Raw genomic sequence first — 18,520 nt, 5'->3', positions numbered from 1 at the left:
AGAAGCAGAGTTGTGTACATGGAGGGAAGGCTTGGGATGGCACATGGCTCCCCTTAGTTCTGAGCCTGCTGTTTCCACAGTTATACCACTATTTTCAAAAAGGGGGTGGATTTAGATGCTCCTGTCTCTCAGCAATGGTGTTTGTCCCTGAAGATGAGCTCAGGTTCCTGGATTGCCTGCTAAGCCCTGTCCTCAGAGGGAGCTGGGAGACCCTGGTGCTGTGGAGGCATTATCTCAGGAGAATGGCAGCTCGTGCTGCACTCTGAACTCCGAGGCAGCTGTGACCAAGAAGCCTTCATCCAGACACACCTCTCCAGTCTACTCTCTTGTACCCTTGGCCACTAGAGCAACAGGTCTCATGGCAGGCAGCAGGGACAGCACAGCCTCACCACCCCAGAAATGGACAGAAGCACATTCTGTCTCCTGCCAATGCGGTTCTGGAGAGGTGACCTCTGCCAGAGGGATGAGGCAAACAGCCAAGCAGGTACGGCTTTAATCAGGTGCCCTTTTGAGGCAAAAGGCCTTCATCACCTGTGTCACTGTGAAATTTGGGCAGGCTTCGAGCAGAGGAGTGGGCACCAAACACAAGACAGCTCCATGTACCTGCTATGCCTGGCAGCTCTGCTGTACTCAGTAGTGCACCTGAGTGTGTACTCCAGATGGAGATCCTTTGCCAGGATAAATTTTGTCCCCAGCAGGAGGGCCAGGCAGTGTAATTAGATCAGCTAACCCTTAAAATACAGAGAAAGCCCAGCCCAAGGCCACCCAGGAGCAATTTTGAACTGAGAGTAGTTCAGCAGCTGTCCTTGGGTGGCTGCAAACTGCTTTTATGAGCGCAATTGCAGGAAGCAGGGACTGCACATCATCACCTCTGTTTTCCAGGTCCAGGTCCTGCAGGCCTTGGTTTCATGGTAACTGGAAACAGATCTTTGTTGTTGCATTTGTGCATTTGTGTTGATCTAACACAACCCCTTTTCTGTTAAAATTACCTAGACTATATGAGGTAGAATTTAGTCTCACATCCTGCTTTTGCGTATGTCAGAACCCACCCAATTCCTACCACAGCATAACATTTACCAACATGGAGCTCACCCAGCAGCATTTTTAGAACATTTCTGAGATAGAAAAATTACTTTACATGGAATCACCTTGCTGTCATCATATTTAATCTAGTGCTGGGAACCTGAGACATCACAGTTTTCACATCCCTATCACAGATCAGATGCAGAGGGATCAGTGCATCAATGGCCCATCAGCTGCTGCCTGCAAAGCACACTGTGGCCCACAGAGGAAAGTATGGCAGTGACAAGTGTTATTTATTAATCTATGAGTTAATAACCCTTTATTTTGTAGCATATCTCTGACTTTGGTCATCACACCCTTCCCACCTCCCGATTCCAAACCACAGAGGGTTGCGATACAGAATACATCTGTTTCCTGTTTCAAAAATTGCAATTACACATTTACAACCAGCACATTTACAACCAGCACCCTCATCTGAGATTCAGAGGCAAGCAGTCTGTATTTACAAGTATTATGTGCTCCTGAATATATCAGGCTCCTTTGCATTGCACTGCCTGCTGAAAATGCAGAATAGACAAATACAGGAGAAAGAACATTCCCGTTCCTCTTTTTTCTCTTATTGCTATTAAAATTAAATAGGTGTTTGGGATAATCTATCTAACAAAAATAAGTAATTGTAATGACACACAGGGAGAAAAGACAATTATTTAAATTGGTCATAAATGTTCTTTACTAAGATATTAGTAGTAGTAGTAGTAGTAGTAGTAGTAGTAGTCATGAGAACCTGTAGGCCAAGTAAGGGTATGTGCTGGCTTCGCTACTTCACTGAAGCAAGGCTAGTGGGTAAAACCTTGGCCAAAAGAAATCAGTGGTTAAAAGGCCCCTGTGCCTTGGCTCCAGGCTCCATCACACACCTACAGGTTCTGTGCAGTGCAGCTCCTCAGGCTCCTCAGATGCTCTGGGAAAAAGCCTGGCCAGCCCACAATTTAGGCTTTCCATCACCTGCTGACATGTTGGGTGGAAGCTCTTCCTCCTGCCATTCTGGTAGGTAGTGAGGCTGAGGGAATTGCATCCCTTTGACCCTTCCTTTCCCTCTGCCTCCTCAAGTTAAACAGCTTGAGACTGATGGGCCCAGCCCTGTGCTCAGGGATAAACACTGGTGAAAGTATTTGCAGACACAGGACCATAATCTTGAGACCAGCACTGATCCCAGATATGATTTTGTTTATGACTGTCAGTTCTGGGGAATGACTGAAATCCCAAGGGAAAAGCCTGTGTTTCAAGATGCTTGCAACATCTTATCCCCCAGCCTGACTCAAGTGAGCAGCCTGACTTGCCAGAGCAATCAGTATGTAAAATCACAATCAGAGGTAAAATCACACTGATGTAGGATGGATACGTTCTGCAAGCAGAGTTGGGAGTTGGAAACATGCAGACCTGCAAAATGCTGGCACTTTGCAGGCTGAGAATTTGCAAATGCTTTGGCCAGCTGTGGGTTCATCCATGGTGAAATCTTGTGTGGACTGGCTGTGTAAGAAAAGAGAAAACAGACTCCTGCACAGGCATGCTGCTGCTTGAGCAAGTGAATCACCTGTCTCCTTGGCTCATTACTTGGCATATTCCCTTCTCCTTGCTAGAGCATCAAATGTAAATACCTTTATTGCTCGTGAGCTCCATGGTGTGCCAATCTGCAGGGGATCAGCTCTCTGCTACCAGCTCTTCCCTCCCCAATTCTTTCTTTGAGCTCCTGAGTGCAAAACAAGGTCTTCCAAAAGAGTTGCTGCTGCCCAAAATATGGAATAGGAACCAAACCTCTGAACCTCAGGTGCACACAGTATATACATCCTTCTTTCCCCCCCTCCAGAATGTGAATCAATACTATTCATAAATAATATAAGCTATGACACCTTAGCTTTTAGCTTGGAAAACAGTGGCCTGGATTTTCAGGGTAGTTTAAACCTCAGCACACACATCAACACAATGGCCAGCACACACATCAACACAATGGCCAGCACACACGGCTTCCTGTAAAGGTCTAATCTCTTTAGATTAGAGGGAATTTTAGCAGGCACTTCCCAGCCTCAGAGTAACAGTGCTGCAACACTGACAAACCCATCAAGAGAACAGGCAACAGGAGGGATTCCTGAATTGCAGGAGCTCACCTGTTTTTCCTGGGCCAGCAACCAGAGTTTGGGAGCTCCAAAGTTAGCTTGGTGTGTTTACAGGGAGATCTGCTGCTCACACAATTTGCTGATGTTTCGCAGGCTGCTTTGCAGATGTGACTGGGCTAAGGAGAGGCCCCTGGAGACCCAACTCACCTACAAAAAACGCTCATATTTGCAGTGGCTCTTTCCCTTTGGGACAGCTCATGGCTTGTATGAGTGCACTGTTCCCTGAGTAAAAGCATGTCTGGATGACTGAGCCCAGAGAGTTCCACCCAGCTGCTGACTGCTCAGCAGGGCTCAGTCTTGGGGCAGTTCTGTTTAATACCTTTACTGACAACCCAGACAAGGGGATCGAGGGCACCCTCAGTAAGTCTGAGCCAAGCTGGCAGGAGCATTGATCTGCTGGAGGGTAGGAGCTTGGACTACTCTGATTTTATTTCAGGAGGCCATAGCAGATTAGGGTAAGGAAAAGAGAAAGCATTGTGTCAGATCAGCATTAACTCCAAGAAAAGGAAGGGGGGAATCCTGATGTGCATTTCATCTGCCACAATCAGGAAGTGCTGCAGACATCTCCTCAGCATCATCTGCTGTCCTTATTTCTTCTCCGGGGTTGAGGCACACTGGAGACAAAAGATTTTGCAGCCCCAGCAGAAATGTTTGTGGAATGTTTATCTGATCAGCTAAAGCCTTTGAAGGCTTGCTTTGGTAAAGAGTTGTAACACTTCATCATTCAGATGCAACTGAAACACTCCATGTCTCATTTTTGCAAGAGAGGCTTTTTTTTCGGGCAGCAAATTGGTGTTTTGTACCAACAGCAAGAGCTGGGATGAAGTCAGGGTACCACAGTTCATGGAATTATTTATTTTTCTGGACAAAGCTAGAAATGGGGCTACATGCTGTTTCATGTTTGTCAGACACACTGCACTGTACACCAAACAAGCAGTCCCTGAAGGGGAAAAGAGTCCCCAAACCCCAGTTTTGCTGCTAACTGTACAGTGAGATGTAAACTCCCTCCCTATGCTCTGCATGGAAAGAAAACCTGATGCTGGTTACTCCTTTCTGCATCACAAAGGAGACTGCACAAAAGGGAAAAAGCATCTCTGCTAAGAGTAAGACTGCTGGCCGTTCAGCATGGAAAAAGTGATGTCAGAGACACAGTTTGGGAAGAGCCAGATTATTCGCCTGTTCCACAGTTTGGGAGTAATCCCTGGGCAGTAACCCCTGGGCAGCCAGGTTCTGCTTCCTGCCCTATCACATGTGATGGGGTGAAATTAAAGCAAGCCTCGTTATCATCCTGTAACACCACTTAGCATATCCCAATTTTGAGGCTACCGGAGAGATACATGGAAAAGTCTTGGTGTGATCAGTCTCCAAGCTGGACAGTTACAGCTCACATGGAGCAGGGCTGTGTGGGTCTCACAGTCATGTTCTGTGGTCAGGGTTACATTTGCAACCGTGTTTCCTGGTGCTTTCTCTGCTTTCCAGGTGTTTTTACAAGCTTGGCTGCTTGATACATTGCAAGGGACAAACACTTCTGGTTTTCCATATGATGCCCAGCAGGGACACTTAAGACATCCTAAATGGCAGCTGAACTGAGCTCACCTTTCTGACCACTGCTCCAGCTGCTTTCAGCTTTCTCCCCAAGCTAAATCGTTGATCACAAGAGTTCTCTGTGCCTGCAGGTGCTACATATTCATTCATGTCATCTCAAAGACCACAAGCTCGGACGTATGTCAGGCTGAAATTCCAGCTTCAAGGGGAAAAAACAAACTTCAGGGAGACTATAATGTGCCTGATCTTACTTCTTTGTCACAGGACATCAGCTCACCATTCTGAGCTACAGCAGATCTGCTTTTAAAGCCCATCTGCCCTCTAGTCCATTTTTGTCCAGGACATGTGCCCTGTTCTGAGCTCAGCTGGGCAGTGGTGGGGCCATATCAATACTTCAGCTTGACACCAGCCCCTTCTAAAGCTCAGTTCTGTAGCAGAGGCTTAATCTAGGCTGGGTCCAGCTTAGTAGTTCCTGAATTGTCAGCAGAAAAATGCACACCATGCACATACAAGACTGGTGGTGGGAAAGTCTCCCAAAAATGACTGATGATCCCTGTAACTTCCACTAGCAATAACTTGCTTCAGTGCAATTAATTCCTGTAAATCTCCTGATGATACCAGCTATCTCCTACAGACACTGCTGTAGTCTCCTCTAATCTTCAACTGCAGAAAGAATTTTCTTTATAACTTTCTTGTCTCTATGGGGAACATTGTCATTTCTGCTTTCTGACTTTTGGTGTCACAGAGTTGCTCCAAACCTTCTCCCAAGTCTCTTTCCTCTCACCTTACTTTTTTTTTTTTCCTTATTTTTAAAACTTTTTTTAGGCTTTTAGTTGCATTGCTCCTGGTATTGCTTCATCTGTGCAACTTTTGTTGCTGAAGCAAATGGGGCTGGAGCTTGAGCAATGCAAGTTCAGAGCAAGAAATGAGATAACTGAGGCAGGAATGAGACAAGGCAATGTCCTGTTCTTGCGAAAGAGAAATATAAAATATAAATTTCTGAGGCTGCAAACAAGCCCTTTCTGATGGATTAAACCACAGCATTACAGGCTGCAGCAAAGGATGCTTTCAACATTTTCAGGGCTGTGGTGTTTAGGATTAATTTAGGATATTTTGCTTTTGCCATGATTTGAAATCTTTCATACCGCCACAAGGCAAAGAGCAACAACTGTGTACTTTAATCTTTGCAGTTCCTCAAAGATATTGAAATGTTTGAAATCCACTGCACTCCACGGGATGCTTGAAAGTATTCCTTTAAAAGGAAATTATTGTTGAGACATCAATGTCAATACAGTGATAGCTTCGCTAAAGTTCCACTAGCTACAAAGAAAATGTTTATTTTATGTATCCTTCCATGATTCCTTGAATGTACTGAGCATTATAAATTCTTCTAGGAAAAATTACTGTTTATATACAAGTTTTATTAGCACAGTACCACATGACCTGATGTTAATGGGCTGGGGGGACTAGAAAGAGGCAAAACCATTTTGCTTGGAGAAGAATAAAATATAAAGGGACAAAATATTATTTAGATGATAAGCTGAAGCCCAGAGAAATTGAGGAATCTGCCCAAAGTCCCATAGACACAGATAATCCTACATTTTCACATTCTTACCCTGACTTACGTCCGGGGTGAGCACCATGGATATTTCCTAGGGAGATCTTTGGCCCCATTAGCTTAGATTTTAGAAAATCTCAAGCTATGCTAATTAATTAATTAATTAATTGCCCTGTACTATATACAGGATGAGGAGCCATTAAAATGAGCACAACCTACAGTTCTGCTCTAGAGTTATGTGTCTGCAGGGCCCATCAGTAGTGCTGCATTGTTTTTTCTTTCAGCCAAAATGCAGGAATTAATATTGGACTATGAACTTTCCAAATTCACTCACAATCTGATCTCTGCTAAGCAGATCCCTACAGATAACTCTTTCTTCTTAAAAACTGTCTTCCAAGTTCCCTAATAAAGAAATCAAGGTAAACCAATCATAGTTTTTTTCTAACTTCTACTGAGTTTTGTTTTGAGTTTCTATATTGAGTTTTAGATATCAGTTAATGGCACGAGTATGATGACATCTATCAGTATGATTTGCCATTTGACTTGAACTTCGAGTAAAAAGTCTTTCTGCCCCATATCCCATATCCTTGTGTTTTGATTATTGACAATATGGAGGAAAATAAAAAAAAATAAATGTTTCTGCCCCTTTTTCACTACTGTATAGGTGAACATCCTAAAGTGTAACACAACTATGGAGAACCATGTGTGGGAAGGAAGTGGGAACAAGCAGTACTTGTGAGTGGGTGATTTTAACTCGAGTGAAACATCCTTTTCTTATCTATACCCCCTGCTGAATTCACTTTGACTCAAACCACTCCCACGAGGCTTTGCTGTGTGGGGAGGCTGAAGTCAGGGTTCAAACTCAGGCTAAAAGTGCAGTGGAAACTCACCCTGAACAGTTCAGAAAACTTTAGATTTTTGGCATCCACATTTCTAAGATGTCATGAGCTATCTCAGTTATGCTGGGGAAAAGAAAAAAACAACCAAAGGAAAAAGAAGAAAAGAAAAAGTATTTCTGATGTTGCCAGTACTGGAGACCAAGAAGAATTTTTTTTTTTTTCCTGGTGGTACAAAAACATTTGTCTGCATTTTTTTCAGAGAAAATGCTGCTCTCTGTTGTTGCGAGCAGCAGAGACAGGTTTTGTTTTTTTTTTTTCCCACTGTAGCACTACCCTGCTTTGCACAAAGCATCCTGATACAGCTACAGGTAGGATGAACCTCATCTTCTTCTGCAGGCATCTCTGCACTGGGAACATCCCCCACAGAATTAATTAACTGCTCCCAGCTTCCCTTGAGCACAAATGATACTCATTTCTAGAAGTTAATGCCCATTTCTGTGGGGAAACTGCCCATTTTTCCCTGCAGAGCATGGCCAGTCCCTGCCACCGAGGAACACGATTAACCTGACAGCCAAGCAGCGATAGAAGGAAATTATGGATGACAATTATATCCAGAGTTATCTAAATCAAGCAGAAGCACTTGGGAAAGTTATAATGCATAATTCAGGTTGAAGCTGACCTTTAACTACTGCAGGCTGAAATCTTTTTCTGAAGCAGGATATCTTGAGAACTGGTTCATAAAGGGCTTTCTGCACATTTCTCTGATGCCCTGAGCAAAAACACACTCTGGTAAACAAGAAACCAGCTCCAGGAACTGTTGGCCTAATCTGGACTTACAACTCCTGATTGTTAAAAGTTTCAGGTGAATATATGTGTTTAGTTTAGGAGAGAAATGAAGGACAGATGCTGCTAAGGTCTTACAGGCAATCAGGATATCATTACCAGAGCTGTAGTCAAGTTAAACCGTTACTATTCTCAGTTTTATTTGGATTTTACTTTAATCCCACAGAATCCAATAAAATATACCTTCTTGGAAAATATAATATGAAAGGATCCTATTGAAGCACCTGCTGTCCTTGCCAATAAGCTGTAAAAGAGGGAAAGACATTTGGAAACTAGTGTTCAGAGACTGGGCAGGAGGACTGGAAACTTTGTGGAGATGCTGCTGTGTTGTCCTGTTTATCTTCTTTCCCTCTTCTTGCTCAGCTGGCCAGCAGTTAAGAAGAAGTATTTTGCCTCTTGTGAGTCATACTTACCAGAAACATTTTGCTTTGGGCATCTCCTTGTTGCCACAATCCTGGTCCCCTTCTTTCTGTATTTCTCATTTAAATGGAAAGACACCAGCTACTCTTTGGAAATATTACATGCTCTTGTATGAGGAGCACTACATTGGGCATGTCCAAATCTTTCCATTACAGCAATTCAGGAACAACTGCAAATAACATTTGTAATCAGAGTAGGACCCATAAGATGAGTCACTGATGTCTGAGAAGTTCCTGATTATGGCAATTCATGGGGAGGGGGTGGTTAAAGAGAGGGAGAAAAGGAAGCTTGGCTCTGATCCAGACTCATATCTCTACTGGAAGAGCAGGAGAAATAATAAAACCTTTCCAAAAACACCACATGGGGAAACAGCCATTGTTTCCTCCAATCTTTTCTATCCTGTGGGGCAGAGCAGTAGACTCAGGAGAGGAACTCTCACCACATACAATCAGCTGCTCCAAGAGGTTTCTAAGAGGGTCAAAGATTATGCTTCCAGTGGAATGTGGTGGAGGAGGAAGTGAGTGGCCATGCTGCCCTGTCTCTGCCCTGTGTCTGCCCTGCAGGACCTCCTTGAGCAGGGTGTACCCTGCCTCCTGCTTTGGGTGCTGAAATCAGTGGAAAGTCCCTCAGCACTTCAAGCTTCAGTGAATCACATTCCCTTTTCAATTTGCAATCGGGGAAAGGAGTTATCCACAGGCTTGGCCTGCTCAGAAGGCTGTGAGAGCCCCAGTCCCACCTGATGGAAGCCACTGGCCTTCACCAGCCACCAGAGAAGAGGCACCAGCTTAGAGCTGGTGACAGCCACTGCCAAAATAGCCTTGGAAGCTTCCATGCCTACCTCTAGCCTTTCCTGGGTGCAGGATGGACTGTGACATCCCTCTAGGCTGGCAAACCTTTTAGTTTTCAATCTAAATAAGCAAGGTCCTGTTGTTTCTGGCATTTCATGTCAAGAATTGCATTACAGTTGATGGGGACCTACCAAATAGTCACGTTGAGAACAACCCCAAGTTACTTCTGATCCACCAGTACTGATAGTTGTGAGGTATTCTGCCTCTCTGAGAAGTTCTGAAATTCAGAGTGATTACCTAACTCAGGCATGGCTGAACCCTCGGCAGATGGTTTCTACAGTGTTCCTCACCGTCCTTCCCAGAACTACAAACTTAACTGAGGGCAAGCACATCCTCCTTGTTGTCTGGTCATTGCCAGTGATACTGCTGTGTGGATCCCAAACCTTCCTGGAAGGAGCCCTTCCCTGTACTCAGCATGGGTCATTTTTTAACATATGCAAGTGAAGGATGGTGCCTTGAAGGTGACCCACTCTACATAGCCTAGCAGATGGATCTTCAAAGAATATCTGGAACCACTGTGCACGGGGAAAGTATTAATAAGGGCATCACAAATTTGCATGACTCCACCCAACAACTCAGTGGGCTTATCCTTCCTTTCTCCAACAGCTGCTTCTGAGTTATGGTAACTGTTGGAAAGAGCTGGAGGTTTGGATCATAACCGCTGCCTTTTGTAGCAGGGGACGTTAGAATTTACAATAATACGGTACAAAACCAACCTTTTCCAAAGCTTCTGATTCCAGTAATAACTTGTCTCTCACCCTGACATGGGTCTTGCTGTTGTGCTGCCACTGCTTCCACTACTTGGATTGCTCAGCTGATACAATCAGTTCCTCGAGTTTTCTGCCCCTCAGAGGCTTATCATAGTCCTGAGTCCAGAAGAGGGTCCCTGCACCAGAAGTTTTCCTTTTTTTCTCCCTATCTCATGCTGAATTTCCATCCTCTGCCCCATGAAATTACTACAGAAGGTATTCCTGTGTTATTCCTTTCCTGTCAGTGATCAATCAAAGCCATGCAGATCTGTTCTCACCCTCATTTTAATTTGTCTGCACCAGGACCTGAAGTTCAGGCTTCTATTTAGACCTGACTCTGCTATGTTTAACTTCACATTGTATTTAACCCTCTGAGTTTCTTGAAGGAGCACAGATGAGAATTTTCAACTATCCACCTTTCCCAGCTGAGGTCATGGGACCAATTCCCGCCCCTTTAAACACTGAGATAACCATTCCAAGACAAATCCTGTATACTTTGACACCCAGCTGAGGCCAGGCTTGGTTTGGGGGACAGTAATTCTCATCCAGTCAGGATGGACATGCTTCTCTGCTAGAATAGGAAAAGTTTCTGTAACACTTGTGGCCTCACACCTGGTTTGAGTGTAGGAGTCTGGTTTAAGTCCTGGAGTCAGGCGCTGGCCATCTTTGGTACAGATTTAAACCAAGCCTCTGGCTGCTGTAATTTATGCTAAAAGTCAGGACGAATGCCAAGCCAACTCACGATGCAGTGATTCAAAAAGTGACTGAGAGTCACATTCTCTCCATTATTCTTCTAATGATGAGCCCATTGCTGCAGATCTGAGCTAGGGAATGAATACCCCCGGAAGGCAGCAGAAAGTGAAATCATCCTGACGTGCCTCATTGCTTACCTGTGGTTTCTGCAACAGGCCCAGTGAGCACTCAAACCTCGGGGCAGAAATCTGTAAACTTGGCTGCTTCAGCTACAACTGAAATCAACTGCATGCAGGGAAATGTCTGCATCCCAAGAAAAGACATGATGGGAGGGCATCCAGGGAATGTGCTTGGTGCTAGAAACCAAGAGTGTTAGAGTTCCCATGAATTAGCACAGCATTGTTTCCAGATTAAAAAAGTGAACTGGTTTGGGTTGCAAACCAGAAGCAATTGTAGATTTCTTCAGTGCTCATCTTAAAGTTTTCCATGGATATTTGTCCACAGTTTGCAATCTTTTGGTTAAATGAATTACATTTACTTTTTTAGAAGTCTGGTTCTTTGGCCAAAGAGCTGGTAGGCCAGAGCACTTCTGATCAATTACACATGGTGCAAAGTTATCTGAGTTATCACTGAAGGATCTTTAGCATGGGATGAAAACAAATATTCCACCTTAGCTAAGCAGATGATGGTTTGGGGAGGTGCAAGGAATGGCAAAAGAAAAATGGAGGGCATGAATCGCTAGTTCTTGTCTCACTTTTCTCATGCAGCTCTGTGGGAGGCATTTCTGTGGGACATGATAATAAAAGCTGGGATGTTTTTCCACCCTATTTTTTTCATGCTTTCTTTGATTTTGCTGTAGATCCCAGAGGCCAGATGTCTTATATTAAAGGAAGAGTCACTTTGCTTCTCTTTGGGGACATATTTGGGGAAGGAAGAGAAGATTTTTCTTTTTGAAATGAGAGTTAAATTGACACACAATGGACAAATGGCAGGCAGAGGCCAGGCATACTGTTGATAGAGAAGATAACCCTGAACAGTGAGGTTGATCACCACAAGACCTGAAGATATTTTATTAAAATAACTTTCAGAAGCTTTTTGGGCCATCCTACAACTAAGGGTGATCTGACATTGTGAGTACCTTTGCCTCCCAGGGGATCCTTCCCATCTCCCCAGTGGGATAAGGATGTGAGGGATGACATAACTCCTTCCTCTGTGCAGCTGCCTCAGCTCTGACGGGAACAAATGATGGCAGCCTGCTGATGGCAGACACATTAGTCATGCTCCCACTGTTAATTGGGCTTCTGCATCTGGCTGGCTTCATCTGCTACCCCTTGTAACACACTGACAGCATAAGCCATGTCCGTGCCAAACGAATTCCTACACTCCACAACTTGGGACCCCAATCCTGCATTTGAGCTTCTCACCGATACTTTGCATAAATGTCATCATTCTTGAAGGAAGCTGTACTCAATAAATCGCTCCCTTGATGCTGCTTTGGGAATGGGATGTGGATGTCATTGATCTCCACTGGACCGGAGAGCAGCTGGGGCACTGAGATCACTCCCCACAAATCCCAGAGAAGCCTAGCAGAGGTGGTTAGCCCAGTTAAAATCTGCAGCACATCCTTTCCACACTCACCACAACCTTTAGGCAGACCTAACAAAACAAGGCGGTGAGCATGAAACACCAAAAGCCTTACTAACTAGAATGTATTACTGGAAGGGAGTGAGGGACCACAGGCATTTTGGTGTCCTGAGGTCCTGTGGTGGCATGTCCTTCAGAAAGAGACTCCAGCTCATTCCTGCCAATGCAAACTCAAGAGCGCTTCAGTAGTGGGTGGCAGCGGCGCGGGGAAAGCGAGCAGAGAGCGCTGCAGTGCCTCCAGCTGCAGATGTGCCCAACAGCTGGAGCACCACCAGGGTCCTCAGCTCTGCCCAGCTCCCTGCAGCCCTGAGTGTCCACCATCCACCAGGAGTCCCAAGGGAGCTCATTTCCTCCATCTTTCCTAGAGGCATCCAGCGGCAGCTACTCCGCTAGGATTTATGGAGCTCCCGCTGGGAGACGGAACACAGATTCACATGAGTCATTAAGTTCTGCCAGCAGGATGACCTTAAAAATGGATATTTTAGAAGGGTTTTTGTTGGCATTGCTTACTCAGTTAAATGCTTATAACATAATTGCTAAGGGGGAAAAAAGGATGTTTTCAGGAAAAAAAAAAAGTACAACCCAAACACAAAAATACTTCACAGAACCTAAACAAACTACACACATTTCTGCAAATTATTTATGGTGGAATTGGCTGTTGTGCTCAAGTGAGTTACAAGGATCAGGTTGTCTATGTCCACAAAAGCAGGATCTTACCCAGAAGCTTAATTTTTAACTTAAGGGAAAGCAATAGAAAGAGCTGCTGCAGAAGGCATTAGCATCAAAATACACCTGGTCATATATTACTCTCACAATATTGTTGTCATTAAAGGACAAACTCAAAAGAATGCTTGATTTTTGCAAATCAGATTTTTTGCAAGTCTGATTTTTGCTTTCAGTCAATTCTAGAAAATCTGAACCATTTAGCCAAAAATTGTTCATTCAATCCATTCAAATATTTGAATTTTTTTCTTCGTTCTGAAGTTTTGACTACATTGAATGAAAATATATCCTAATTATAAGTAATGATTACCAAAAATCACCAGCAACAAGTTAAAACTGTCATTCTCTCTCTTCCACTGAATTTTTCTTTCCTACAATTTCAGTATTACCAGAAGTAGCCCAGCTTCCCAAAATACTCGGATTATCCGACTGCCTCTGCACTGACTCACAGGGAAGCTGTGGACAGCAGCTTGCAGACAATACTTTCCATCTGTCCATAAAATCCCCCTCACTGACCATGGCAGGTTTAATAAGACAGGTTTAAGGGCTGCTATACCTTACATGCTGTACCTGCAAGGTGAGCTGCTCTCCCTGCTTTTGGGAGTGCCCTTATTCCTCTGCCTGCTCCTCCAGCAGGGCTCCTTCTCCCTCTCCTGCATTACTGAGTCCCTTCCCTGGAGTATCTGAAGGAGACAACAAGAAAGATGGAGAGAAACTATTTGCAAGGGCTTGGAGTCACAGAACATGGAGGAATGACTTCCCACTGCCAGAGGGCAGGGTTAGGTGGGATACTGAGAAGAAATTCCTCCCTGTAAGGGTGCAGAGGCCCTGGCACAGGGTGCCTGGAGGAACTGTGGCTGCCTCATCTCTGGAAGTGTCCAAGGTCAGGTTGGATGGGGCTTGGAGCAACCTGGGGTAGTGGAAGGTGTCCCTGCCCATGGCAGGGGGTGGTACTGGATGATCTTGAATGTCCCTTCCAATCCAAACCATTCTGTGATTTTCTGATTCTGACCAGTTTAGCAAAGGTGCTGACACAGTAATGGGCACTAAGGAAGGAGTTTGAGCCCCTGATCCCACTGCTACTGTCCAGCTGGGAACCATCACTGCTTCATAACATAGAGAGAAATGCAGGTATCTTGGATTTTGGCTCAGCCAGAGTCATTGGCTCCTGCTGACCACCTAAGTGAACCCACCAGAGCAACAGAAGGAATTGATTGGACTGAGAAAACAGCTATAATTAGAAATGGGTTAAAACAGATGAACAGACCTCATCACTTGTTTTTTGTTTGCTTTAGCAAAACCAATACCAAGAATGGTTTGGCTGCAGGCCTCATTTCTGAGCTCATCATATTCACGGGTGGATCTGGGAATAAGAGAAATGGTTTCTGTCAAAAGCTGTCAGCAGAGAAAGAGCAAACTATTCTCCATTTCAGCATGCTCCCACATTTGTATAGCTGAACCCGCTCTGACCATCACCACAGCTGTCACCACGGCTTTGCAAATTCAGTGGCTGGATGAATCTGTGAAGCTGCTTCTCTTCACTTCAGCGGCGAAGTATTCACTCTGAATTCAGACTGGGACTCTACAGAAGGGGTCCCTGTCCCTTAGCCAAGGATCATCAGCTCTGGGGAGTGACCCAGGGCAAACTAACACTGCAGACTCTGCTCAGGTGTCACCAAGGGGCTTTGGTGGTGCAGGAGGAAGTAAATTATAATCCAAAAGCAGGAGGAAGTAAATTATAATCCAATCCAAACTAATTTCCCTTCTGCCTCCCTCTCCTTCCTTACCCTCATTTCTATGCAAATCCACACATATGTGAGTGTCTGACTGAAGTCAAGTGCCACTCAAAGGTAGTGCTACCAAGTTCAAGAGTTTTATTTAAGCTGCAGCTACGCAAGCCAATAATTGCATAAGCCCCTTTATTGGAGGAGCTCTGAACATGGAATAAGACAGGTTTAAGTGCTATTACAGCTCCAGAATTTCTTATGAGTTCTACAATCTGAAACTAATCCAGGAAAACACTTTACCAAAATTTATCTTCCACACCACATACATCCATTGAACTACATCTTTATCAACCCATTGATTTATAAAACATTAATTAGCAGAACCAGCTGTGATATTTTTGGTATATTCATTTTTATGGAAAAAACTCCTCAGCCATTTTACCATTCCAGTATCAAGGAATGATGGAATGTTATTATTAAATGTGTTTCCTTAGGCACTATCAACTCTCACACATTCCCACATCAGCTGCTTTTTTAAGAAGTTCTTCATCTGTATGGAAATATTAAAGCCTTGCTGCACAAGAGGTCTCCCTCATTTGTTGGTTCTACAAGTACCAGGGACCTTTTTTGCAGCTATTGGGAGTAACAGCTCTGCTCATCTCTCCCATTCACTCGCAGAGCTGGGCCATTGATGTTTGCAGTTGCAATCCAGCCAGAGCCACGCTGAGTTTTACTAACAGAGGATCTGATCTAATCCGTCTGAACTCCTCTGCTTGCTCAAGCACAGCTACAAAGCCTTTGCTGTGATTCTGCCAGCTTTCATCAGCTACCTTGGTCGGGGCTGAACTCTTCCTGGATGGGAGTTTTCCAAGAAAAATCCAGCAAGAAGCCAGCCCTCCAGCACAGCGCTCGCGGGCATGGTGCTGTCGGAGGAGCCGCATTTCAGATGTGGTCACCAGCAGGCGTGGGTTCAGCACTGACTCAAAGGGAAGAATACCACCCCCTGAATCACCAGCACAGCTTCCTCCAAACCTTGAGGTTTCCTGGCCCTACATGAGAAGAGGTTTCTGTCCCTTCTGACATTTTTGTTTACTTTCTGTAATTTTCCACTATGCTAGACATCCATGGATTTTTTCTCACTGGAGCAAGACAGACAGTGCCCCAGTCAGTTCACCTGGATTGTGATATGCCTAAGGCCTGGCATCCCACCACCAACCTCTCATGCCAGAAGCTGGCGCTTTGTAGCCTGTTAAGGTGGGCACGCTCACTGAAAGTCTCATAAGGGAGATTGGTGACACTGGCTCACTTTCTGTAGACCTTCTTGTGACCTTCTCCAAGGTTAATGAAAGAAAAAAAAGTAGGAAAACAGGGAAAATGCAGAGGGAAAGGAACAAAACCACCATTCCTGCTACTCCTCAGAGGCTGTGGCAGTCCAAGTAACACTCACTACAGGCCCTGGTGCAGCAGGAGCTGTGCATCCATCACTGCACAAGACCAAAAGCAAGACCCCCTCCACCTGCACCCTCACAGGGAGCTCAGACACAAATCTCTGCTTTCTCTGGGATTACTCCAAACTCAGTGCCAGGCTTTGCAGCTCTGCACTTGTGGGTGGCATGGAATGGCATCCATAGTTCATGATAATGGATAATGGATCTCCTGCTGCTCCCTGAGCTACAGAAACAACTTTCCAACTAAGAAATTTTTCCTCATCTTCAACCTGAACCTCCCCTGGCCCAGCCTGAGGCCATTCCCTCTCCTCCTGTCCCTGTTCCCTGAGAGCAGGGCCCTACCCCCCGGCTGTCCCCTCCTGTCAGGAGCTGTGCAGAGCCACAAGGGCCCCCCGAGCCTCCTTTTCTCCAGGCTGAGCCCTTTTCCAGCCCTCTCAGCTACTCCAGGTGCTCCAGCCCCTTCCCTGGTTCCATCCCCTTCCCTGGACAAGCTCTAGCATGTCTTTCTTGTCATGAGGGGCCCAAAACTGGACACAAGATTTGAGAGCCCAGCACAGAGGACAGGCACAGGGGACAGGCACTGCCCTGGGCCTGTGGCCACACTGTGCTGCTTCAAGCCATTGACCTTTTTCTCCATGAACCAACTGACACTCAATGACCAAGTGAAAGAGGAATGTGAGACCTCTCTCTCATCATATTTCATCCTGAAAATGAATGTACATGGGTAAAGGCTGCTTTCCCCTGTTCTGGGAAGAGAGCTGCTATCTCTTTTGAGGTTGTGGGCTTTTTGTGGGTTGTTGTCAGGGAACCCAGGAGATGGGGAGGTCCTTACCATAAGGGGGAAACGTGCAAGATTCTGTAAATTCAGAGTGAGAGAATCTGCATTCATTGCAGTCCCTGTGTTCTTTTCCATTAAATACATTGATGCAATGGCCCAAGGGCCTCAGAAGCCAAACAGCATTCAGAGAAGGTTCTGAAGGGGCATAAAATTCCTGCAGAATTTTATGAAGCCGGGATCAAAAAGCCCACACATATTCTTATACATGTCCTGAACCTCATCATGATGTTCAAAGGAACAAACCAAGCTCTTTTATCCATCTTCATTACCTGAAAATGATGCTTCCCCTGCCCTTACATTTAGAATACAGGATCCAGTCTTTATTCCAGGACATGGTTTTGAGCTCAGAGTTGGTGGGCTTCTGGGAGTCTGGGTATTCACTCAAGACTGTGAAAATCCCTCCCACTCAGAGGCCTTTTTAGCCAGACTGCTGCTGCTGTTCCTGACTCGAAGCTGACTCACTGAGCTTCTTGCTGTGCTGATGCTGCAAGACCATTTACCTGTGCCTCCATTCCCTCCTTGTCCTCTCCTTGCTGCAAGGAAGGGGATGAAGAGGCAGCAGGAAATGGGCAGTGTGAAATTCTCACTTGTGAATAAAAAGGAATAAAGCAAGTAAACATTTACAAGGGGGAAAGAGGAAATTAGATATGAAGGCACCTTAATAGAAAAGTTCCCAGCCCTGATAAGGACTCAAAAGAAAAGCAAACACAATTATTTTGAATCTGTTGGTCTATCCTGGATTATTACTGTTGGAAAACACTACATCAGTAAAGGAAAAAAGCAACGATGCCAGCAGAGGCAAAAGAATGACAAAAACCAGTTGTCCTAGAGGTAGGAAATGGAGGAGAATTTCTTGTTGACTTCCCAAGAAAATTCTTCTGCTAAACTTAGTAGATCTTGTCACTAAATATCTTGCAAAGGAAGGCATGCCTTTGCATATGCCTTTAGTTAGCTTAAAAGAACACATACTAGCAAACCTATTGTTTCTCAAGCTGACTCGAAATACTTTCTTGGAGGGAGTAGAAGCTCAGTGATATGGTTTTAAGTAAAAGGATCACCTGGTAAGGGAGGCAGCTGAACTATTCCCCTGCTGAAGAGCTCTCTACACCTAGGTCATATTTGATCAGCAAACATTTTCCTTTCATGCTGTTCTTACTAAATCTACTTACTGCAAGATATGTGCTGCAGCCAACTTCTGTGTGCTTCATCTCTTCCTCAGTTCAGCAAGAGCTTTGCTCAGGCCAAGGGTAATTTGTGGATTCAAATATTTTCCGAAGGTCAGAAAGGACCCATTTGCTTGTACATCTTCACCTCTTCCATCATCAAGACAGTGAACCTTATATCTTCTCTGTGGGTGGAAATAACTTTCTTTTCTACCTAAGCCACTTCCACTGGGCTCAAGAGTTTGTGACTGACCTGGGACATAATTTTCAAGAACAAACACTTGAACT

The sequence above is a fragment of the Lonchura striata genome, chromosome 7, assembly GCF_050655825.1.
Source record: "Lonchura striata isolate lonStrDom1 chromosome 7, ASM5065582v1, whole genome shotgun sequence".
NCBI lineage: Eukaryota > Metazoa > Chordata > Aves > Passeriformes > Estrildidae > Lonchura > Lonchura striata.
This window is presented reverse-complemented; position numbering follows the sequence as displayed.